General features: G+C 35.2%; 1 protein-coding gene across 1 annotated transcript in view; it reads left to right on the forward strand.

Annotated features, from left to right (window-relative positions):
* The first annotated feature begins 11376 nt into the window (after window positions 1-11376).
* LOC105251079 (RNA binding protein fox-1 homolog 2) overlaps window positions 11377-21261 on the forward strand; it is a 262872-nt gene continuing 252987 nt past the window's right edge. Inside the window, exon 1 of the mRNA XM_025412972.1 lies at window positions 11377-11838. The gene's annotated coding sequence lies outside the window, so the exon portion shown is untranslated. The remainder of the gene's footprint in view (window positions 11839-21261) is intronic.

Below are 21261 nucleotides of genomic sequence, written 5' to 3' on the forward strand. Positions count from 1 at the left end.
TTGAATTTAACTAAACGACTGAATTAAACAAAATTTCACTACATTTTATAAAATCTATTTCCAGTGACATTATTCGTAAAAAATGCATGTTACTGAAAATAAGGCGAATATGTTAATGGAAAAAAAGGAAAATATAAAACGTTTTAATTGTGCAAATTTAAACATAATAAAGCGCACATTATTATTTTACATAAATTTATTTAAATCTGAGAATATTAACCTGTCATATTTTCAAAATTTATACCTCCGTTATTATTAATAATAATATAATAATTTTTGTTTGTATTATAATGTAATACAATCTACTTGACTGATATTCGCCTGTTTGTTCGCGATCTAATTACCGTATTGATTGTTTCAGAGGATTATAATTACGCAGATGTTGAGCTCGGATACAGGCTATTTTTTTGTCTCGTCATAATTATCTTCTCACGCTCGATTGAAATTCATAATTAAACTGTTGGATATACACTTGACATAACTTGTTGCCCACTGCTTCGCGTCGAAGATTAATTGAAGATCTTGATAGATTAATCACTTTCCTATTTACTTTTATGTAATGTAAAAGATGTAAAAAATTTCAATTTCATTAGAAACCTATTTTCCACTTTTAAATAGTTTTATATTTTAATAATCTACAATAGTTATATATTATATTTGCGATACTTTTATTTACAATCTATCACTCACATATACTTTCTTTAAGAGAATTAAAAATTATTTATTATTTCGTCGTTATAATAAATCTTTTAGAATATCTATAATCAGGAAAACTTGTGTTTAACAAAATAATGAATTGAGTCTTTGCACAATGAATTATGCTTTGTTGGTACAAACATAATTAACGTCGTTGCATAGCTATATAATCCTCTCCGAAGAGACAGAATAAGCGTAGTTCTCTCGGGTGACGTATTTCATAGTTAGTATGTCACGATAAGAAACAATGAAATACGGCGGATGATCACAAAATACGAGAATCCTTTGTCGCATATCTTGCGAAGATTCATGATTGTAATACACGATAGGTCCAAGTTATTCCCAGGAGGTAGAGAGCTAAATAAATACGCAATTAGTGGATGATCAATATATTAATTGTAAAATAAGAGATACAAATATTCTCAAAATAACGACAAATTATGCAATTATTTTAAGTGCTCCAGAAACCTACATATTAAATGCCATAAATAGGACGACTTATAACTCGCTTATGTCATATTAAATTTTGATACACATAAATTGCAGAGTGAATAATGTCTTATTAAAATTATGCCGCTCAAAACTTGTATGCAGCGGTACATTTAAATTTCTTGTAAAGCCATGCCGTAACATATAAACGAGGAAAGTAAAACAAAATTGTTACAAATATAATTCATCAAATAATAATATATAATAATAATATTCAATGTATATAATATAATAATAATATTCAATGTATATAAATTTTAGCCGTAAATATTCATAAGATATGTAAAAAAATAAATCATTTAATTATATTCTGTCAAATAGCGCAAATATCTTGTAAGCCTGAAGCTTCTTTCACTTTTAAATCTAATGCTAAATGTACTTCCATACATATCTACTACAGAGAAATTTATTTTCAAACAATTGATATTTTACGCGACGTTATATTTATCTCAATATTTTTAAAAGCAACAATGCAAAAGTAATCTCAAAAACAGGGCACAGTAATAAAAGCTGATTTAATTGCAGTGTAATTAAGTTCAGATAGCAGTGTGGTTAATCTAATTACTACGATTAAGATGCTTGTACCAGCGAGATAAATATTCGCAGTCGAATTACTTAGGAAATTTTAATTCCTTCTGTTCGTGCGCGCGTACATAATTAACATTCTGAAACAATATTAATACAAGAAAAAGAAATAAGATTCGATAGAAAATAATTACGTTTATTTTTTATATTAAAATAACAAACATTCAATTAGCAATAAATTGTTTGATCACAAATCGAATTTAAATAACATTAACATTATTATAGTAATAATGGTATTGTAATAGTTTTATATATATAAATAATTAATTAATTAATCGAACGATTGCATTCCGATTCATCTTTTCGTTCGGTATATATAAGTATTTAATCAATTAATCGAACGATTACATTCGGCATGCCATTTTACTCGCCGCGTTACAGTGAATATCGCGCGAGAGAGGCAGGCAACATGGCGCGGCGTCGTGCACGATTTCGACCGTCCGCGCGCAGACGAAAAACGGCCAATTTATATCTCGACTTCCGGATGCGATAGCGATTTCATTCTTTTTGCATAAAATTCTACACCATTTCGCGGCACTACCGTTTAAATCTCGTCCCGATCGCCCGAGGAGCGGCTGACTTACAGTGAATATCCGAAATCTGCTTCTTGGACTCACGCTTAAGTGTAATATTTATATATATCGAATAAAAAAGCGAGTCGGAACGCAATCAGTCGAATAGTGAATTAAATATTTATATATACCAAACGAACGCGGTTAAATATTTGTATAATAGTACATTCTATTTGCAATTTATTTCCATTATAATTATATATATATATATATATATTTCATTAGATTAGAAGACATACATTAATCGCGTCTTCTGTCATCCTAGAACAAATATTTATCGTAGCACAATACGCGTAATTGCGCTCATATTGGCGCGGCCGCCATAATTGTTAACTCAAACTCAATTTACCGAAGCTCTTGACCGTGTTATCGCGTTTCACGCGGACCATCATACGAAGGAGGAAATGAAAGCCGCGAGAATTGCATTCCACTGTTAACGGAATTGCATGCCGCGAAATTTTGTATCGGATCGTTTTCTATCTCTCTCTCTGTTTCTCTCTCTCTCTCTCTCTCTCCCCCTTGGAAGGTAGATTCGCGTACTATTGCGAACTGGAACGGCAATACACATTCGTGTCGTCAGTGCCTCTGATTTATCGGTGTACCTCGAACGAGCCCCCTTGCTACAACGAGAGATGGTCCCCTTGGCATCGAATATAACGCAAATCCTCTCCGATTCCCAATAGCAGGGAAAAGGGACGACAGTAGATTTCCTCACGTTTGTCCGTTATTGACCATGCAAATAAGGATCGACTATAATAGGTATCGTTGATACGCGGGTAAACAGATCTATCCCATTCCTCGAATGCGTGCTCGCGACGCGAGGTTGTATATATGTGTTCGCGAATCAATTGTCGACGTGAATTTCCAGAGTATTGAGTATTATATACCTAGCGAATATAGCGTATGGGAACGTGGCAGTGGTTAATAATAGGAGACATATCGAATGACCGAGACTTGACATGCTTGATTAAATCTCGCGAATTTCCGAGAGTTGTCGGAGAACGTTTTTCTTATATTCGACGAGATGACATTTTGCATGAGATATATTCAATCATCATTTGATAATTAAATATTTTTTATTATTAAATTCGTTTCAAATCGTTCTTCAAATATATTTTTCATCAAGTTCGTTTCAAATCGCTTTTCATTATCTTCAGTTTTTATGAAAGACATCTGTGACATGTGCCTATGTATATCTATTAAAACAATTTACCATATGTGCCCCTATTAAAAACAATTTACCACGTTGCAGAGGATCAATTATAAATGTAAACCTTTCTTAATTAGCGTTTGTGCGTAACCGCGATTTGTGTAATGGTAGCTTCCACTGTTGTGTTTAAGGATCGTTAATTACGGAGCTTCGAGTTGGAGCTTAATGACGCTTAAACGTCAGTACGAGCATGCTCACGCGTAAACTTCGCAACCCTATTCTAATTCGCATTGTCACGCGAGACCACTAGGTCGATCGTTAATTTAGCTTTTAATTAAACGCGTTACTTATTTATGCATCGCTATGCGTCATATATTTCGAATGCTAATGATGCATAACTCGATGCGTTCGATCTGTTATTCGATTAAGCAAAACGCATAATCTGTTATTCGATTAAGCAAAAAGTATAATTAGTTCATAGATTAAAATTTGACAAATTTTTGAAAAGCAAAACGCGATCACAATATTACATAATTTGTTTCTATATTTTGTTTCCTCTATAACTGCTTCGTATGCTTGAATCAACAAAAATATGTAGTTTATAAACATAGAATTAAATATGCTGCACATATATATATTTTTTTCGATGGACTTAGAACTGGGTTTGCGATGAAAACTTTTATGACGAAGAAATCGATGCGGCAATTCCGGTAGATTCCACGTGGAATTAGAGAGAGATGACGTATGCCGTATTACGGCGTCATTTGTCAAGGGTTTGGCAAGACGCCAAAACCAGAACCGTGTGCATCTGACCCCCAAGTGCAACAAGTATAATTAGGGAAAGCAGAACTTACGTGAACTGACCTGCGCACAGTCCAATCCGTGTAATCGATATACGACGAACGACGCGCGTACCAAAATTCCGCTGACCAGAATCAAAGGAACCGCTTGTTTCCGTCCAACCAGATCTTGTCGAAGCGAACTTGTAAGTTGAAATCGGATTATCCGAGTACGCTATTATTTGAGTACGATTTAATTTAATTTAATTACCTTGTTAATCGCAATCTGTGAACATAACAATTGAAATATGAAATTTGCAAAATAAAAAATGTACTACGATTTTATTAAATTTATTTATTCATTTAATTAATTTTTTGAACTCGAGATTAACAAAAATTTTATTAAATATATAACGCGTATATATTATAATTATTTAATATGATTCAATATATTAGAGATTTAATATATTATATAATTATTTAATATGATTTAATATATTTATACGCAAATTAATTATAATTATTTAATTTATTATTTATACGCTAACATTATTTATTTATACAATTATTATTTAATTCGGATATAAATTGTAATTTTAGTGTAAGTTTTGGTGTAAGAAAAACCGCTTATCGGAAGAATATTCCAAGTTTGCGATATAAAAATTTAGTATTGTGAGTAGTATTGAGTATAGACTAGTAATAATATACAGACTGTAGCCGGAAAGCGGTTTAATATTTATCGGATCAAGGGAATGAATAAAATAATATATCGTAGTCTGCATATTAACGTCGGATGCGAGCGAGCATTAATAAATATAATAATTACTGAATTCGAAATAGATGCCTTCCAGGACATGCGTGCGCGACACGATGAATAGGCAAGAGTTCTCTCCCGTACTATATTTATTTTCCATATAACCCCATATGGTAACGTTATGCGTGCGCGCACGTACATATTGCGGCATAAATTACGCAGACGTTACGCACGATTTTACCGCGCTACCGTGTAACCTGCATATTGTGACTTGTTCGTGATTCACGCTTGTATAGCATCAGAGCGAAATGGCAAAAGGGCGAAAAAAAAGAAACACACTGCGAAGAAAAATATGCGCAGAAAAATATGATAAATAATTCATTTTTTCAGCAACTTCCGGCAACACCTTAGTACCACCATCAATTTTATCTGATTAATAAATTATATATATATATATATATATATATATATATCGCAATCCCCTGTTATTGTTACAAATATATCACTCGTGTCCCAGAATTATAATAATTGTATATTATTATAGGACTAGGATATATCGGGAAAAAGACAAGAGCGAAATTATTAGACGGTATTTTATGTCATACGCAATATGTCTCGTTATACAGGATATTCAATTATACTAGCAATATTTCGTCACGATCGGGAGGCATTAATTGGAAATGAAATACACGTGTCGCGCGCGAAGAGTTGCATGGATTTATCGTCGGCCAAGTTTCTAGACCTGTATTTATCACGGGAACGTCGCCGCCGCCCACGCGTCAATTGTACCTCCTGCACCATCCTCTCTTAGTGAATCTCATTACCTAAACGCGTCGACCAATGGCGGGCGAGTGTCATATAAATTTGCAACACAATATCACTTTATCATTGCATGACATCCGCGATATGAATTATGGAATGAGGCGCACGTCAGACTTTGTAGCGTAAGCCACCGCGCCGGTGGCTACAACACATCCGAGCAGAAAGTGATATCAACGAGAATGATGCTCGTTCAGGTAGCAGCTTACGGAATTATAATGCGCCGCAATACGCGCGCAGCAATCCGCCTCGAAGCGTATTCCGGTATATTAAATTACTCCGCTAACAATAAGGATAACAGAGACGCTAACAGGGTGTAAGTGTATAGGAATGTTTACGGTACATAATAATCAATCACGAAATAACAGGTGCTTTCTAAGACGCATTCTTCGAAACAACAGACGAACAACAAGGGAGAACTTTCGCAAAGCTACCTGTACTATTTTTAGAATTTCGCCGTAAGCTTGTGATATAGAGTTCTGCGTCTCTTCCGAAGAGTTTTGGAGTTCTTAATGCGTTTCAAAAAGCTCGAACTCTTCGTTCCGAATATAATATAGAAAATGGTAAAGTTTCCTCGCAAATTTCTGTATTTTTGCGAGAAAAAAATTTGCCATTTGTATAAAGTTTATTATAATATTATCGCAATATCTTCTCTCCTTATTTATTTTCTCGCATAGGCTCAGCAAACTAGGATACAATGTAACGAATAAGCGGATCTTTTAAGCATTTTTTAATTATACGATCATTAATATGTCAAGCGCCTGTCGGATAAAAATACCGGCGCAAAACAATCCTACTGTGAAATTGGCCGGACAAGCCGACTTTTTTTGTTATTTCGCGACTAACATTAGGCATATTATTGCGGTTGTTTGGACAAAATTACGTCCGCCAGTTTTAAGTTAATTCGCGATATACATTTTCATTCGGCATCGTATATTGCCTCGGATGGTAGACGAGACTTCGTTAACCGATGGCATTTTGCAATTGTGATGACCGGAAAGGGTAAACGATTTTATACCCGTAGTTCGTGCCGCGTAATAATAAAAAGCGGAATTATTTTGCAATTCACCGCGTTCGTCGAGTTAATTAATGTATCGTCCCGTTCCCCGCGGAGAGAGGCCGTTTCTACCTCTCTCCCTTCTTCCCCCTTCCTCGACGTTGCAACACCGTTGGGGCCGTTGGGTGAATTCGAAACTCGAAATAAAAAATTCAAGTCGCGTCGATTACTATCGGAGTGTAGAATCGCGGCCTGTGCAAAAATAATTCCGGACCGCGCGCTTCCCACTTTTACGAGGTAATTTATAAACCGTACGCCAACACTGTACATCATGTACCTGTTATAATTGCCCTCGCTTCGTGTGTACGTATTACATTAATATCGCATGTATGCTTTCCTTAAACAGACATATTTAAAGTAAATTCAATTTGCGTCTAAATTTTTTTAATTGGATATTTAATTGTTATTATATATTCTTTAGATAATTTTACTTTTAATTGGATATTTAATTGTTATTATATATTCTTTAGATAATTTTACTGAAAGAAAGCGAGAGTATATTAATAGAATTAGTAGAGTATCAAAATAGAATTCGATAACACTCGTACTCGCATAATATCAATAAAAGATAATATCGATTATTAATTCATATTGTTAATTATTATAATGTGTATACTGATTTAATTAATAAAGTGTATATAAATAAATATACAAATTTACTACAATATGGAGTTATATTATAATCCTATTAAAGAATTAAATTATGTAAACGCGTTAAAGGAATTAATTGGGAACGATATTTTCAGAGATATTTAGAATACAATTGTTATTTCTTGTGTTAGAGACGTCAATTTCCAAGCTGTCAAACATCTCTCTGTCAAAGGCCTGTTGATATTTTCTTTGATTATATAGCATCTGCGATGCGTCCATCCCGAAAACGCGTGTGTGGAAAAGCAGGAGGCATTCATGATTCACGTCAAGTGTATATGTATACAGGTGTATGTGTGCGCGCAACACAATGAGGCTCCACGGTGGTGCGTATATCGATTTTGACGTAGGTATCCTGGTCAGGCCAATTTCATTTACGGACCATACGTCCACGCGGCAGCGGTTTTCCGTGACACCGCGAATATGATTATGCGCGCGCGGACATTACCGAAAACAATATATCGGCGCGCATACACACACATTTGCCGCGCAATCTATGCGATTTCGGTAACAATAATCGTAAACGAATGCCTATACGAATGCGAATGAGACGGCGCGATCGGTAATCATATAAAACCTGACAATTGGCACGAATATACGGGATCGCGTACAAGCGGTAATTAAAGGGACGCTAAAACACGAGAGAGAGGCATTCAAATTCGAAGCGAAAAAAAGAATCGACTCGCTGAGAGATGGACGCTTATCGACACCGTCGTGATAAAAGCCTAGGAGATCGTGCGCGCTCGAACGCGCAAACTGCATAACTGGGTAAGGCCGATCCGATAGCTTTTGTACAAGCGAGCTTTGATTGATGATAAAAGAGTTTATTGACTTGCGCCGAGCGCAGATGCAATATTTTTTTTGTCTGAATACGAAGTTTGATTGATAGCACGCGCGCACTTCGCTGATATCAGCCGCGATGATAAGAGCTTTTTCGGCGAACAGTAGAATTGTGTAAAGCTATATAAATTGTTTCTCTCTCTTTTTACATATATTTCCTCATATTTTATATTAAACATGTGTTCTATTACAATATGTAGATTGCAATGTATGTACATTTATTATTAGAGATTATATTTTGTGAATATTTATTATATATTACTGTTATTAAAATTGTGAATATTAATATTGTATAGTTAGTTACGAGTTTTCGAGTTTTAATCTCTATTCAACACATTTCAGCAAAAAAAAATATAAGTATATTAAAAATATTAAAAAGTATATTTTAAAAATTTCATATTTTGCACGCCAGATTATATATATTACATTTGATATTCTTGATGCATATCCTCCGGATTTAATTTTGTCCGATCGCGCATCATTAAAAGTACTGCAAAAACATTTGCGCTTTGCATCTCATAAACAAATATTCAAATAATACACCTACGCATGCGCGTATATTAAGCAAATTTTCACTCGTCGTAATTAAAGCCAACATTTACACTTCTCTGTCAAATTTAAAATTAACATAGTCAGAAATTCGAGTAAGCTTTATACGATACTATTGAATATAACAACTAATAATTGTACAATAATATTTATTAAATAAAAAACATGTTTGGAATAATGTATAAAATTTGTTTGACATCTTTTGACGATACATTTTAAAAATAGACAAATTTTGAGGAAAAATATATACGTATTAATAATAAATCATAATCTGTCTGAGGATTTTAATTTATAAATTTATAAGATTATCTCTGTATTAATTTGTTGCATCAACTTGGAAAAGTTATTTATTTTGTATTTAATAATATTAATTATTTAATATTATTTATCAATTATTATTTAACAATATTTAGAGTTACGGTCGCGTGGAATTTACTTGACGAAATTATCGTACATTTTTATTAATAAAGCGATATACTATATTTACGCATAATTCAATACTCACTTGTGTGATATTGTTTTCAATTATTCTGATATAGTTATTCATGATATTTAACTTCTTGATCATTTTTATTGACACTTTAATTAGAACTAGTTATATGAATTCACAATGCTATGTATTTATGCCACGCGATATGCCGTATTTATCGTAATATGACGATCGATATTTGATGCTTTTCTTCGGCATAGCTCGACAGTATATGTTCACTTGTACGCAATATTTATTCTGAAAAACTTAAAATCGTCTCACGATGCTCGCGATTGAATTTGCACCACGAACATCTCGACGTGACCGCGCGCGCTATACATTATTAAACCCCTCAACTTGCAATTCTGTTAGAACACTGTGGTCCGATTCCGGGATTCCGAGTTTGTACACACGGGGGTTAGAAATACCTTAACGCGTGAATTTGCATGCGTCAAGGCATATTTGGCGTATTTCGTCTCTAAATATTCCTATATTCATGACTGTTTAGTTATTCAAGAAGTCATAACTTTATCTCAAAGTAGAATAAAATTATTATTTAGAAGATTTAGTTTTTTATTAATTTTATTATTATATTATTTCTTTATTAATTCTTATTTATTAATATATTATTGTTATTAATAAAAATATTATTTATTTGTCGAATAATCAACAATAATACACATAATGCGCGAATATTTAGAGACAAATTTGAATATTCAGACACGCGTTATTCTATAGATTCCATAATAAATGTAATGTTATATTTAATTTACTACATATAGTAATTTTTATACATATACTAATTATTAACATATATCCTATATGTACGTATTATAGAGAATTTTATAAAAGTATGTGTCAAATTTTATCAAATAATATATTTGCATATTAATTTGTATATTTATAATAAGAAAATAAAGTCTTTTGTTTCTCAAGCATATATATGTGATACAATAATAAATTTAATAACTTTAATAACCAAATATAATTTTTGATCGCAGGAACATAAATCTGAGACACGCCGTAAATATAATATACCGCTCTCTCTCTTTATATTATATATTTCTCGAAACTGTACGCTTGTTTCAATTTCCGTAGAAATGTTCGTGCTCGATGTAATATTATATTATGTCGACGTGCGTCTAAACAGATTAGGTGGCTGCACTTGCTCTGCCGCGTATCGTAAACAAAACACGACCGGACTCGCTTCCGAGAATCCCTTCCCCCACTCAACATGGTTTTTGACATAGCTTCTCTCGATGTTAGTACCGTTTTAACCTTCGCGAGAGTTGGGTGAAATTTGTCGTGATTCTCGCTCATGTATTCGGACTACGCGTTACTCAATTTACGCATTTAAGAATGAAAAACTACTAATGAATGTTGTCTCAATATAGTGCGTTAATAATTAGTGATAAAAATTACATAGCATTCATCTCGATACTTCATTACATAGCATTAATCTCGATACTTCATGCTCGATATGCAAGTGTTTAACAGAAACTAAAAATCGAAAAGATTTGCGAGCCATATTTGATTGCAACGTAAACTCGGACTGTCGGAATCGGACCGCAACATCCTGCCTCGGAATTGCGAGAATTTAGTCGTCAGTCGCGGTCACTCGCAATGTGACGATGCGTGTGACACAAGTGTAATACGTGATGGGAGGCATCGTGAATATCGAAAGGACGCGAAATCAGGCAATCGCCGTAATTGATATTGTGATCGGAATACATTATCACATCTTTTCCAATTGTAATACATCCTCGGAGACATAGGTACAAAATATATATCACGTGGGGCGTCTTATCTGAAGGTAAGAAGGCTCTCCGAGCGAAGAAGACGGAACGAAGAGGGGAAGGGGACGCGGCGGGCGGAGGGGGGCGCTGATTCGCCGGCTCGAGTACCGACACCGGCGCGAAGTTGCGCGCGCCACAGGGTCGACGCGCGCTGATCGCGGCCGCGTCGTGAGCGGCAGAATCGCGCGAGCTACCGCATCAGTTGGACGGTCCCGCGTCGCGTTCACTTTACGCGTCATTGAAAATCGGCAGCGAATCGCGTCTGCATCGGTCGCGCGTGTTGGCAGAGTGTGTGTTTCGCCGTCAATTCCACGGCAGCGTCCGTCGTTCGTTCGTTACGTCACGTGTACATCGGTCACGTATCTGTGCCGTTGTTCGATAAACTGTAATTCGCGAGTGCGTTGCCCGCCTTGGTCTCTCCTGTTGCTGTTATTCGGTGGTGACATTCGCGCAGAGAAGGAAAGGACCTCTTCTCCCCGAGTGATTGGTGATTTAGTGTGTTATCGCGCGAGTGTTCGACCTGAACTCGACGTCAACGACGTGAAGGGAGCAGAGGAGTGAACGTTGTCGCAGAGCTCAGGACACGCAACCGGACTTCCGTCAACCGTTCTAAACGACTTCTGTCAACGAAAACGGTGAGTGTATGTTATACGTTTATTATATACGTTTGTTTACATTCGCAATTTGGCAATGAAATTGTGACGTATTACGTAGACGCGTGATGTACGATGTATTATTTTTTTTTTACTTTTATTATTTTTTTTTTGCGATTTGGAATAAAACTAAATTGTAATTTCGATCATCGATAAATGATTTATGCGTTTCGATATCATGATTGATTGTGCATCTCTGCGTACTTTTTCTACACGTTTAATAGTAAATTACTATAATGAATATACGTTTGATTGATTTTCATCATGGCGGTTAAGTCGGATCGCTTTTATTAGATTTTCATAAATTGAGACTTGGATTGATCGTTAATAATTCGATATTTGTGATTTCGCGCGATTATCGTACTAAATTTAAATTATACAAAAATGCACATTATTAAATAAATATAATTTAAAATCGAATTTTAACATTAGCAATATATTTCTTGTGTTCATACAAGAAAATCATTTTATATTATTGAATTATACTATTGAATTATGATTGTGCAAGTCGCGCGCGAGTTATAATCATGATATTAAGTAAGGTTTAGAATTGACCTTTACTTTTAATAATGTATACCTGTCAGATTTATGTTTTTAATACGATGTTAGTGACAGAGATTAAACGTTCGTATTTTTTCGCACAGAAAAGCTATATATTTCTAACATCTACATTTGCTTATGTCAGCTGATTCTTTTCGTATCTCTTAAATAATCAATTTAATTATTTATACTCGATTATTTGGCGTGGAATTGAATATACATGAGTATTTAAAATGCAAAGAATAATTTGAAAATCATTATGGTCGATTGAAAAGTGAATAGAGTTTAAATGTTAGAGTTTCCATAAATATTTAGTGCTAATGTTTCTTTAAAATTTCTTTAAAGTCAACGGTTTGATATTCGACGATTCGTGCAAAGGCAAAATAACGGTAAATACTTTATTATTTTCTATCGAAATTGTTATTCGATTAGTCGATAATCAAAAAAATTGATCGATTACCAGCAACAGTTTTCAATGAATTACAAAAAACAGCTATTTTTTATCTCTTCATTTCAATCCATTTTTAAAGGGAATATGTTTTATATTGTCGAATTTTTTTTCAATATATATTTTGACTTTGTTGTCATTGCATAATCATCGCGTTGAGATTAGTCATAATGTTTCAAATAATCCGATTTTACCGCATATCAGATTAATCGAAAATCAAGTAAATTGTAATCCGATAATTTGGTTTTGATATGCTGCCATTATTACGCTTATTATTATTGCGCTTAGAATGTATGAATGCAATTTTAAAAATAAACCCGAGCATAATAAATAAATCATTTCCCGTATTTTGAAAATCATAAATCCAGGGAGAGATTTATTTATGATCCATATATCTCTAATCATAAAGATAAACGTTCATGAAAAATTTTATTAAAATAAACGATTATTACATCTTTCGGACAATGCGCATGATGAATTATTATTACTGTATATTACAACTTGTCGAATCTTTCAACTGTCAATTACAATTCCGTGAAAGTAACGCAAAACGCGACAGTCCTATTCTATTTCGGTCTCCGTGTCTCACATATCCATGCATCGACAGCAATTGACATCCGATGTACCCGATCTCTGTTGATCCGAACAGTGGATTGAGACCATTTCGCGTTTTCGTGGTTTGCGAAAGTCGGCGCAAAATTTATTTTCCGCTCGAAAATACACTTTGGAGCGGCGCCGCGCATATTTCACGACATAGACGTTTAGGAGCGCGAAATAAATGGCGAGAGCGCGAGCAAAGATCCATTTGCATACAAACGCAAGTGCCCTGAGTTACCTCGATTATGTGCGGAGTGGTTACGTATGTAAATAAAAAACGGTCGCCGAGCGTGATTCTTTCGCGAGTCGTCGCGACGTTTTTCAGTCGCGACGTTTTTCAGTCGTGGCGGCGCGCGACACGTGCGTGCGCTAACGTCAACTCTTTCCGTTATCGAAGTGCGTACGCTGGAAACTGAACGCCTCGAAATAACGAGCAGCACGAAAGAATAGAAAGCGGAAGACCAATAGAAGCGATAACGCGAATCTCTCCGCGTACGCAGGCGTCCCCCGGTTTGTTCCCTGTCCCGGGTTTCATCGAGTGTATTATTTCTGCTACGCACGAGTGAGCATCGGGATCAAGTGAAATATATGAGGAAAGTATATATCACGGTGAAATATAGGAGAGAGAAGAGTATCGAGTATAAAAATGTTGGCTCATAAATAAAAATTTTGATATGCATCTGTAGATGTAAGAAATACCCTTTACCTTGTTTATAACTAATGACAATTTCGCGACATACCTTTTGACATAACTCTGTGCTACCTTTTTGTGCTTTTTAATATATGCATGAAGCACTCGAGCTTTGTTTTATTCTGTCTTTTGATTAGTTGCTTCTTATCTCAGGAAATATCAGTAATATTATGCGCTCGCTTATATGTGACCTTTTATTCTCGTATTTCCTTGCGACTTGAATCTTATTCAATGTTTATCACGTATCGTATTTACGGTGGTTAATTCGACGAAAACGTGATTGCGGCAAAACATTTCGCAAGATACCAATAGCGCGCATATAATATCATCGGAACACACGCTGTGATTTGCCTGGCAATATTAATATTAATAATTTTAAATTGGACGAGCATGTTGAAGTAATAGATAAAAATGCTGAACGATTTCACGCGTTATTCGTCGCAAAAATTAATTATCGAATTCATTAATTATAAAATCACAATTAACTCGTGTAACTGTATTACATTTTAATGAATACATTCGTAACGCGTTATTGCTATTTATACATTTTTATTTTTCATAGGAAGCGAAGAATCTTGTTTATCTATCCTATTAGATTTTTATTTTCCACATATTCTATCTAAATATTTGAAAAATGTTTTTATTGGTCGATAAAATTTTATCGCCAGCGGCGTCCTGAAATCATGTTAGAAAATCACAGTGGCAGAATCGATTGAAGGACAATTCGCATGACGATTCCGATCGATTCGGGCAAGTTGATTGACTGGCACGATCGTTTCTTTTGTTGTCGCGCGGATCACGTTTGACCGGATTTCTGAAGGACTGTTCGTTAATGCCGCCTGGCCATCGGACCGATATAGTGTATTATCTAGTTGTTTGCACGTTATTTGCATTCTCTAATTTCAGTCCTCTGACTGACGTCAACTTGTGCTTACGAATGGGAAAGCGACTGCATTTTGCCGCGACGTTCAATATCTCATTGTCAGTCGCAGCCAAAGTTCGGAAAGTACCGACAATTTATTTTGAAAGTTAAATTTCCGCGGCTCTCTAGGTAAGATTGCTATGGGTGATAAGTAATCGCGTTTCGCGTGAATAAAATTGTGTTTACGGTAGTATAACACAAGTTGAATACAATATTGGCAAATTTTTTCGAGCTTTATTTTTCGAGCTTGCTGACGCATCAAACGCAAAAATATTTCTCTTCTCGCATTCCCACATGTATCTCTTTCTCTCGTTCTCCCTTTCTCTCTTTCTGTTTGCTGCAATAAACGAACAGAAAATTATTCAGCATTAGCAGAGTACGATAAATTAAACTTTGGAAAATTACGAATCACGCTTTAGCGGTCATATCGCTGTAATATCATTTGGTATCCGGTTAAAGGAACGCACAAACACGTATATCGCGGCACGCATATCGCTGAAGATTCGTTTGCCATCGATCCAATAATGTTTTCAATATCATCGAGCAGCGATATCCCGTTTTCGTTCCGTCACATGATGTATAATAATCGCAGTTGCGCTCTACTAATCACGTGGATATGTAATCAGTATTCGAGCCATATTTTTCGTTGGAAAACGCGCAATAAGCTAGAGCGGATGGGGGGGACGGAAGGGAGAGGGAAATGCACAGTCTGCATCGGATTCGCATCGCGTTAATCGCGTTATTAATGAATTGCCAATAATACAATTTTTGTGCCCACGCGCATCCGGATTACGGAAAGATTGAAATCTGGTAGCGATCGTACATCACGATGTTCGTGCATTCCTACGTTTTTTTCGGGGGCTTTGACGCGGATGAATTTTTTGACCTCGGGTTCGGGAAAATAGTTGAGGGAGAAATCCATCGTAAATCCATCTCTTTCGCGAAAAACTTAGTTCCAGAGCGTCGAGCTGAAAGTCAGCTTAAGGCATGAAGGAAGAGAGAAAGCTCGATTCGTTCGTTTCTCATTCGCGTACACGGAATGTTTCCGAAAAATGCAGAGAGCGATTGGAAATGATGCGTATCTTTCGAGCGCGATTTTAAAGTTGATTCTTGCTCAACAATTTCATTGCCATTTTAATTAATTAGATAGCTATATATTGAAAAGTAAAGATTTGTGGAATTATGTAAACACAGTTTAACGAGCCCTTTAATTTACTCGAATTGAAGTTTAATTCAATCAAAATGTAATTAATGAGACATATTGAAATATTTTTAATGAGACATATTGAAAGATTTTAAAAATAATGGAATCAAATTCTTTAAATTTTCTCTGGGAAAGGAGAATTTGCCACGTTCGTTAAAACGAACCGCAATCCAACTGTCATTTTTGCTAAACATAGGTAAAGCCCCTTGTAAAGCCAATAAATCTTTGCTTTAGTAAAGGAGCTTAATTCATTAATTCCAACAGCGCAATTGTCGATTTTACGGCTCCCAATAACTCGTATATCTCATTTGTATATCTCTCTGTTAATCATCTCATTCTCTTTGTTCCATCCGTACAGTGTGTTTTACACATATTGCATTTACGAAAATCTAATTATAATTATTTCTGTAATCTAGAATAAAGGGAAAATCTATTATTCAGATGTAAAAAGTAGAATGGTAATTAATTTTGTGCTGTATATGAATTATTTCGAGCAACTTTGCGCTTCCCCACGAGACGCAACATGACGTTTGGTTTGATTTAATCGAATAAATATATACGTGCTCCGACATATGCGTCATCGCGGCTTCGTACGATCGGCATATCGAGCATACGTGCACGTGGGCATCCGATTGTCGAGAAGCAGCGTCTATAAGAAACGATGTGTACACACATCGATACCTTTTGAGACTCGAGCTGAGTCGTAGAGGCATCTGGAATTTAGCTCTCTCATTCGCGCGCGAATCTTATTAACGTCGATGGAGAAGTCCCTGCGCGAGCAATTTTCATCTCGAATGTCGCTTTCTCTCCATAACGATATCTATCTGCTCGCGTCAATCATTTAAGTACGATGAAGACTAGTAATCTCGAAAACTTGGGAAGATAAGGGCTATTTTCAAAGGGAGAATTGGGGTAAATAAACATCGCGTAACTAAAATGTATGTAGGAGGTATAAAGGAGGCGAAAGCTCTCTATTACCTTGTACATGGTATTTATAATCGATTTGATTAATATTCATGAGAGGAGCATATCGAGAGAAGTGATTTATGCTCAAACAAAACTTGCTATGTACACGTACTTAATTCTGAAGAGTATAAAGCTGCACGTACATGTATCTTATAATTTTATAGATTTAATTAGCATTAATCATTTAGAATATAAAAGATGAACGACCTGTTAAATTTAATATACACAATATACAGAATTCAAATACTTATGAACAGGAATGGTAATAACATTTCCGGGGGATACTAGATGTTGCAAACTTCTTGTTACCTCTAGCATCTATTGCTCGTATGTACTCGAAATCCTGAAGGTATAAATTCTGTTTAACTCTGAGATTATCGTAAATACATTGCGGCATCCATGTAAATTTATAGTTTTCGAGTAATACATACCAGCAGCAATTTATTAGTTTCGATTCTAAGGTGTAATTTTTCAATTTTAAAGGAATGATTAATCGTTTTTAATAGATCGTTCAAATAGATTATTTGCTTTACGATATAAAATTCACACATTATTATTATTACTTATTATTATTTAATAATAATTTTTTAGCCAAAAAAAATTAACGTAATAATTTATGTTAATTTTTTTGGCTTATATAAAAAAAAAAAGAAAGAGACAAGAGGCTGTAAAGAAATTTGATGCACGTTTCCGCTCAAATTTATCGCAAGCGGCAAAAAGAGCTGTCAAGTTTTTGAAAATTCACGCAAAACGTTCTGTTTTTCCAGACGATTCATGTGAACACACGTTACGAATTATTCGTTTGTAGCAGCGGTTTTGAAGTAGAACTCTGAATATTCATGGTAAATAGTCGCGACTTCTTTCAAAACGAATGTATTTCGCGTTTTAACAGCTCCCGAGAGCGTTCTTTTCGATCCATTTATTTATACGTCGTCTCTATCCGCACTTAACAATTGATAGTATTTGGCACCATCGTCCATCGCGTTCGTGGCGATTGTAACGTGCTCATCGGTGTGTCTGTGCTTTGTAACCTGTCGCCTAGTAATTTCCACCTCGAATTTACTTGATCGATTTCTCGATTTCTCCCTTATTTACTCTTGCCTGACCTATTTTGCCATTCGCTATTTACGTCATTTATTTCATCGTTTATTTCATCGTGCACCGCTCCTACCTTTCCCCCTCTCCCTTTCCCTTCTCTCTCAGTTCCACCTCGTAAAAGCGATCGGGTAATTCGAGAATGCAAGCGACGCCAATAACTATACCGATCCGGCCATCTCGCTGCAACGTACGGCGGAATGTCACCAGAATGGAGTTTCGAAATTGCCTCCGAACTTGTCGGAAGCAGAAGTGCCAGTCCCAGGTGATCGGTAACCGAAGGATACGTGACCTTACGACGAACGCTCTATTGCATTAATGTTTCGGGATTGTGAAGGAATATAATGTTTTTTTTAATAGAGAAAATTGCTCTCTGAATATAAAATCTCTGATAAAAACATTTTACACAATTGGAGAATTCTCTCCATTTATAATTTTACATGTGTAATGCGAAAGACATTTCAGAAAAAAATCAGAATACACACACATGATTCGTAAACAAATGACAAATAAAATGGTTTATTCCGAGTTTCATTTTAAATAATAAATTGTCGAAAATTTATTAATATCGAATTTATTAATATCGAATTTATAAATAACGAAATAGGTATTTCTCAAAACACAGACTACGCTGTTTCGAAAAGCCAGATATTATTCATGACAAAATAATATTTTATACATTTATTTGAAATGTTTGTAAAAAATATTATGATAGAACTGTATTTAAAACATTCCTCGATTTCTGTCATGAGCAGGTACTATGTAGATCGCTGCAGCTGCGACATCGAATTTCATTTGAACTTTGAAATATGTGCGTCGGCAAAAGGTAGTCGTCGTGTCAGGAAAACGCTGTCAGACTTTTCTCATTTCGAACAGCGTAACGATCGATGATCAAAGCAAGAAACGTGCAAACCGTTCGAGGCGTCGTCTCAAACTGTCGAAGAAACTCCTTCGTGGCATCGAGAAGGCTTCGGGAAGAAACGGCGGGGAAAACTTTAGAGTAAGGGTTTCGTGGAAATAATTAATCGAACGTCGCAAGTTGTGAAAGCGATAGGTCGGAGGTTGTCGTCCTCACCGCCATTGTTACGCGATTTTCTTCTTTCTTGTTCAACGTTGTAAGAATTCTCACCGCGTGTTCTATTTCGCGTAAAAGCCCGACGACCGCCGCTGTTTTGCAGTTTTCATTCTGGAGAAACTGGATATACTCTCGGTTGGGAAGTGTCGGATGTAAGAAATGGAAAAGTGCGTTGTCTCGTTCGCTACAGTTCGCAAGAGAGAGAGAGAGAGAAAGAGAGAGAGAGAGAGAGAGAGAGAGAGAGAAAAAGAGAGAGAGAGAGAGAGAGAGAGAGAGAGAGAGAGAGAGAGAGAGACATGGTATATCGAAAGTGTATTAAAACAGTAGTATCTATTGAGTCTTATTATTAGTTTAATTAATTCATAGTTTCTGTTAATTAATTATTTAATGAAGGATTAAGCAGTTATGCATGCATTATATATTTTTATATTTTTGTGTTTAGTCTTTTTTCTATTTTATATCCTTCTCTCTTTCTCTTTACATATGTGTATAATATACATATATATTTAACAAGATTCTAAATCATAAACTTGTTTGTTCGAATAATATTTCGGTAAACCACATTATTGCCATCGTGCATTCAAAGCTCATCTTTTATGCATCTTGCATAATAAGTAATATACGTGTTTTAAGGAAGTTATAATACATGTATATAATAATGTAAGTTTACATCCATTTATATTTTTCTTAGTCACATGTTATATAAATTTTACTGTAATATAATCTCTATTCTTTTATAATCCACGATTTTTTAACGAAAGATATTCAAACTTTCGAAAACATATTCATCCAATATTTGCAATTTGTGATTGTGTAATATCGCGAGTATATTCTTTGTCCGCTTTTACATCCCCATTAGCGCGGATTTCGACCGTTTTGGAGAGATTACAAATATTTAAAGGCATTTGCATACTAATCGACGGTGCCCAGCCAAAATGTCGACGTGCCCGGGTATTTTCTCTGAAAAATATTCATCTTTCGCATTATAAATTTTCAAATCACGCAATAATATCGTCTTTGATTTATTACGCGGATTTCGGATTTTCGTATATAAAATGCATGCTTTATTTCACGTCGATTCATACGTGTCTGCACGTGCGTATTTGTCGAGAAATCGGGTTTCGAGCTATTGAGAGCCTTAGTTTGTTAGTCTTCGGCCTTCCATCATGTTCCAAGTTTCCTATCTCGTTGACGCAGTCAAGCCAAGTTTTCTCGTAAATATATCGATCATCTCGCGAGACGAGGATCAGAGTTGCTCGAGAAATTTAATTCAAAGACCACAGGTTTCGCTTACGCATCGAAATGGAATGACGTAGAACACCATTAAAATTATCACGTATATTTTACTTTTATCTGCCTTCCTGAAAATATTTGCTATTCAAAAAGCACCCGTTAAAAATTGGCTTAGTTGTCGACATTTAAATTGTTTCAATTGGAATTATTTGCATTGTGAATTGCAAAATAGTTTGTTGGTCGTTCATTGATTTAAAAAAATATGTATATACGTATATACATACATATAGATGAAGAGAGAGAGGGAGAAAATATTCCGCAATATAAAGGTAAAAAATTCTCGCGTGCAACGTCAAGTAGAAAGAATGAAAATAAATGACACGGTAGATTGTCAATCCATCGACGAGAAGTCGCTTTTTATGGCTTGCTACATAAAGTGATATCGTTGGTACTCTCGATTCTTCCGTGCGCTTCGTGTCATTTGCATGACGATATTGCATAAAAATCTGATGAAAAATGCATGAAATATGCAACATTGCAGACGCCGGTGTCAACATTTGAAAGGCGTAAACGCTAAGATGGGCTGTTATGCAAACTTATCGTTCTTTTCGGTGCCTTTCGGACAAATTTGAGC

Source organism: Camponotus floridanus, unplaced genomic scaffold (genome assembly GCF_003227725.1).
Source record: "Camponotus floridanus strain SB8 unplaced genomic scaffold, Cflo_v7.5 scaffold6, whole genome shotgun sequence".
Classification (NCBI taxonomy): domain Eukaryota; kingdom Metazoa; phylum Arthropoda; class Insecta; order Hymenoptera; family Formicidae; genus Camponotus; species Camponotus floridanus.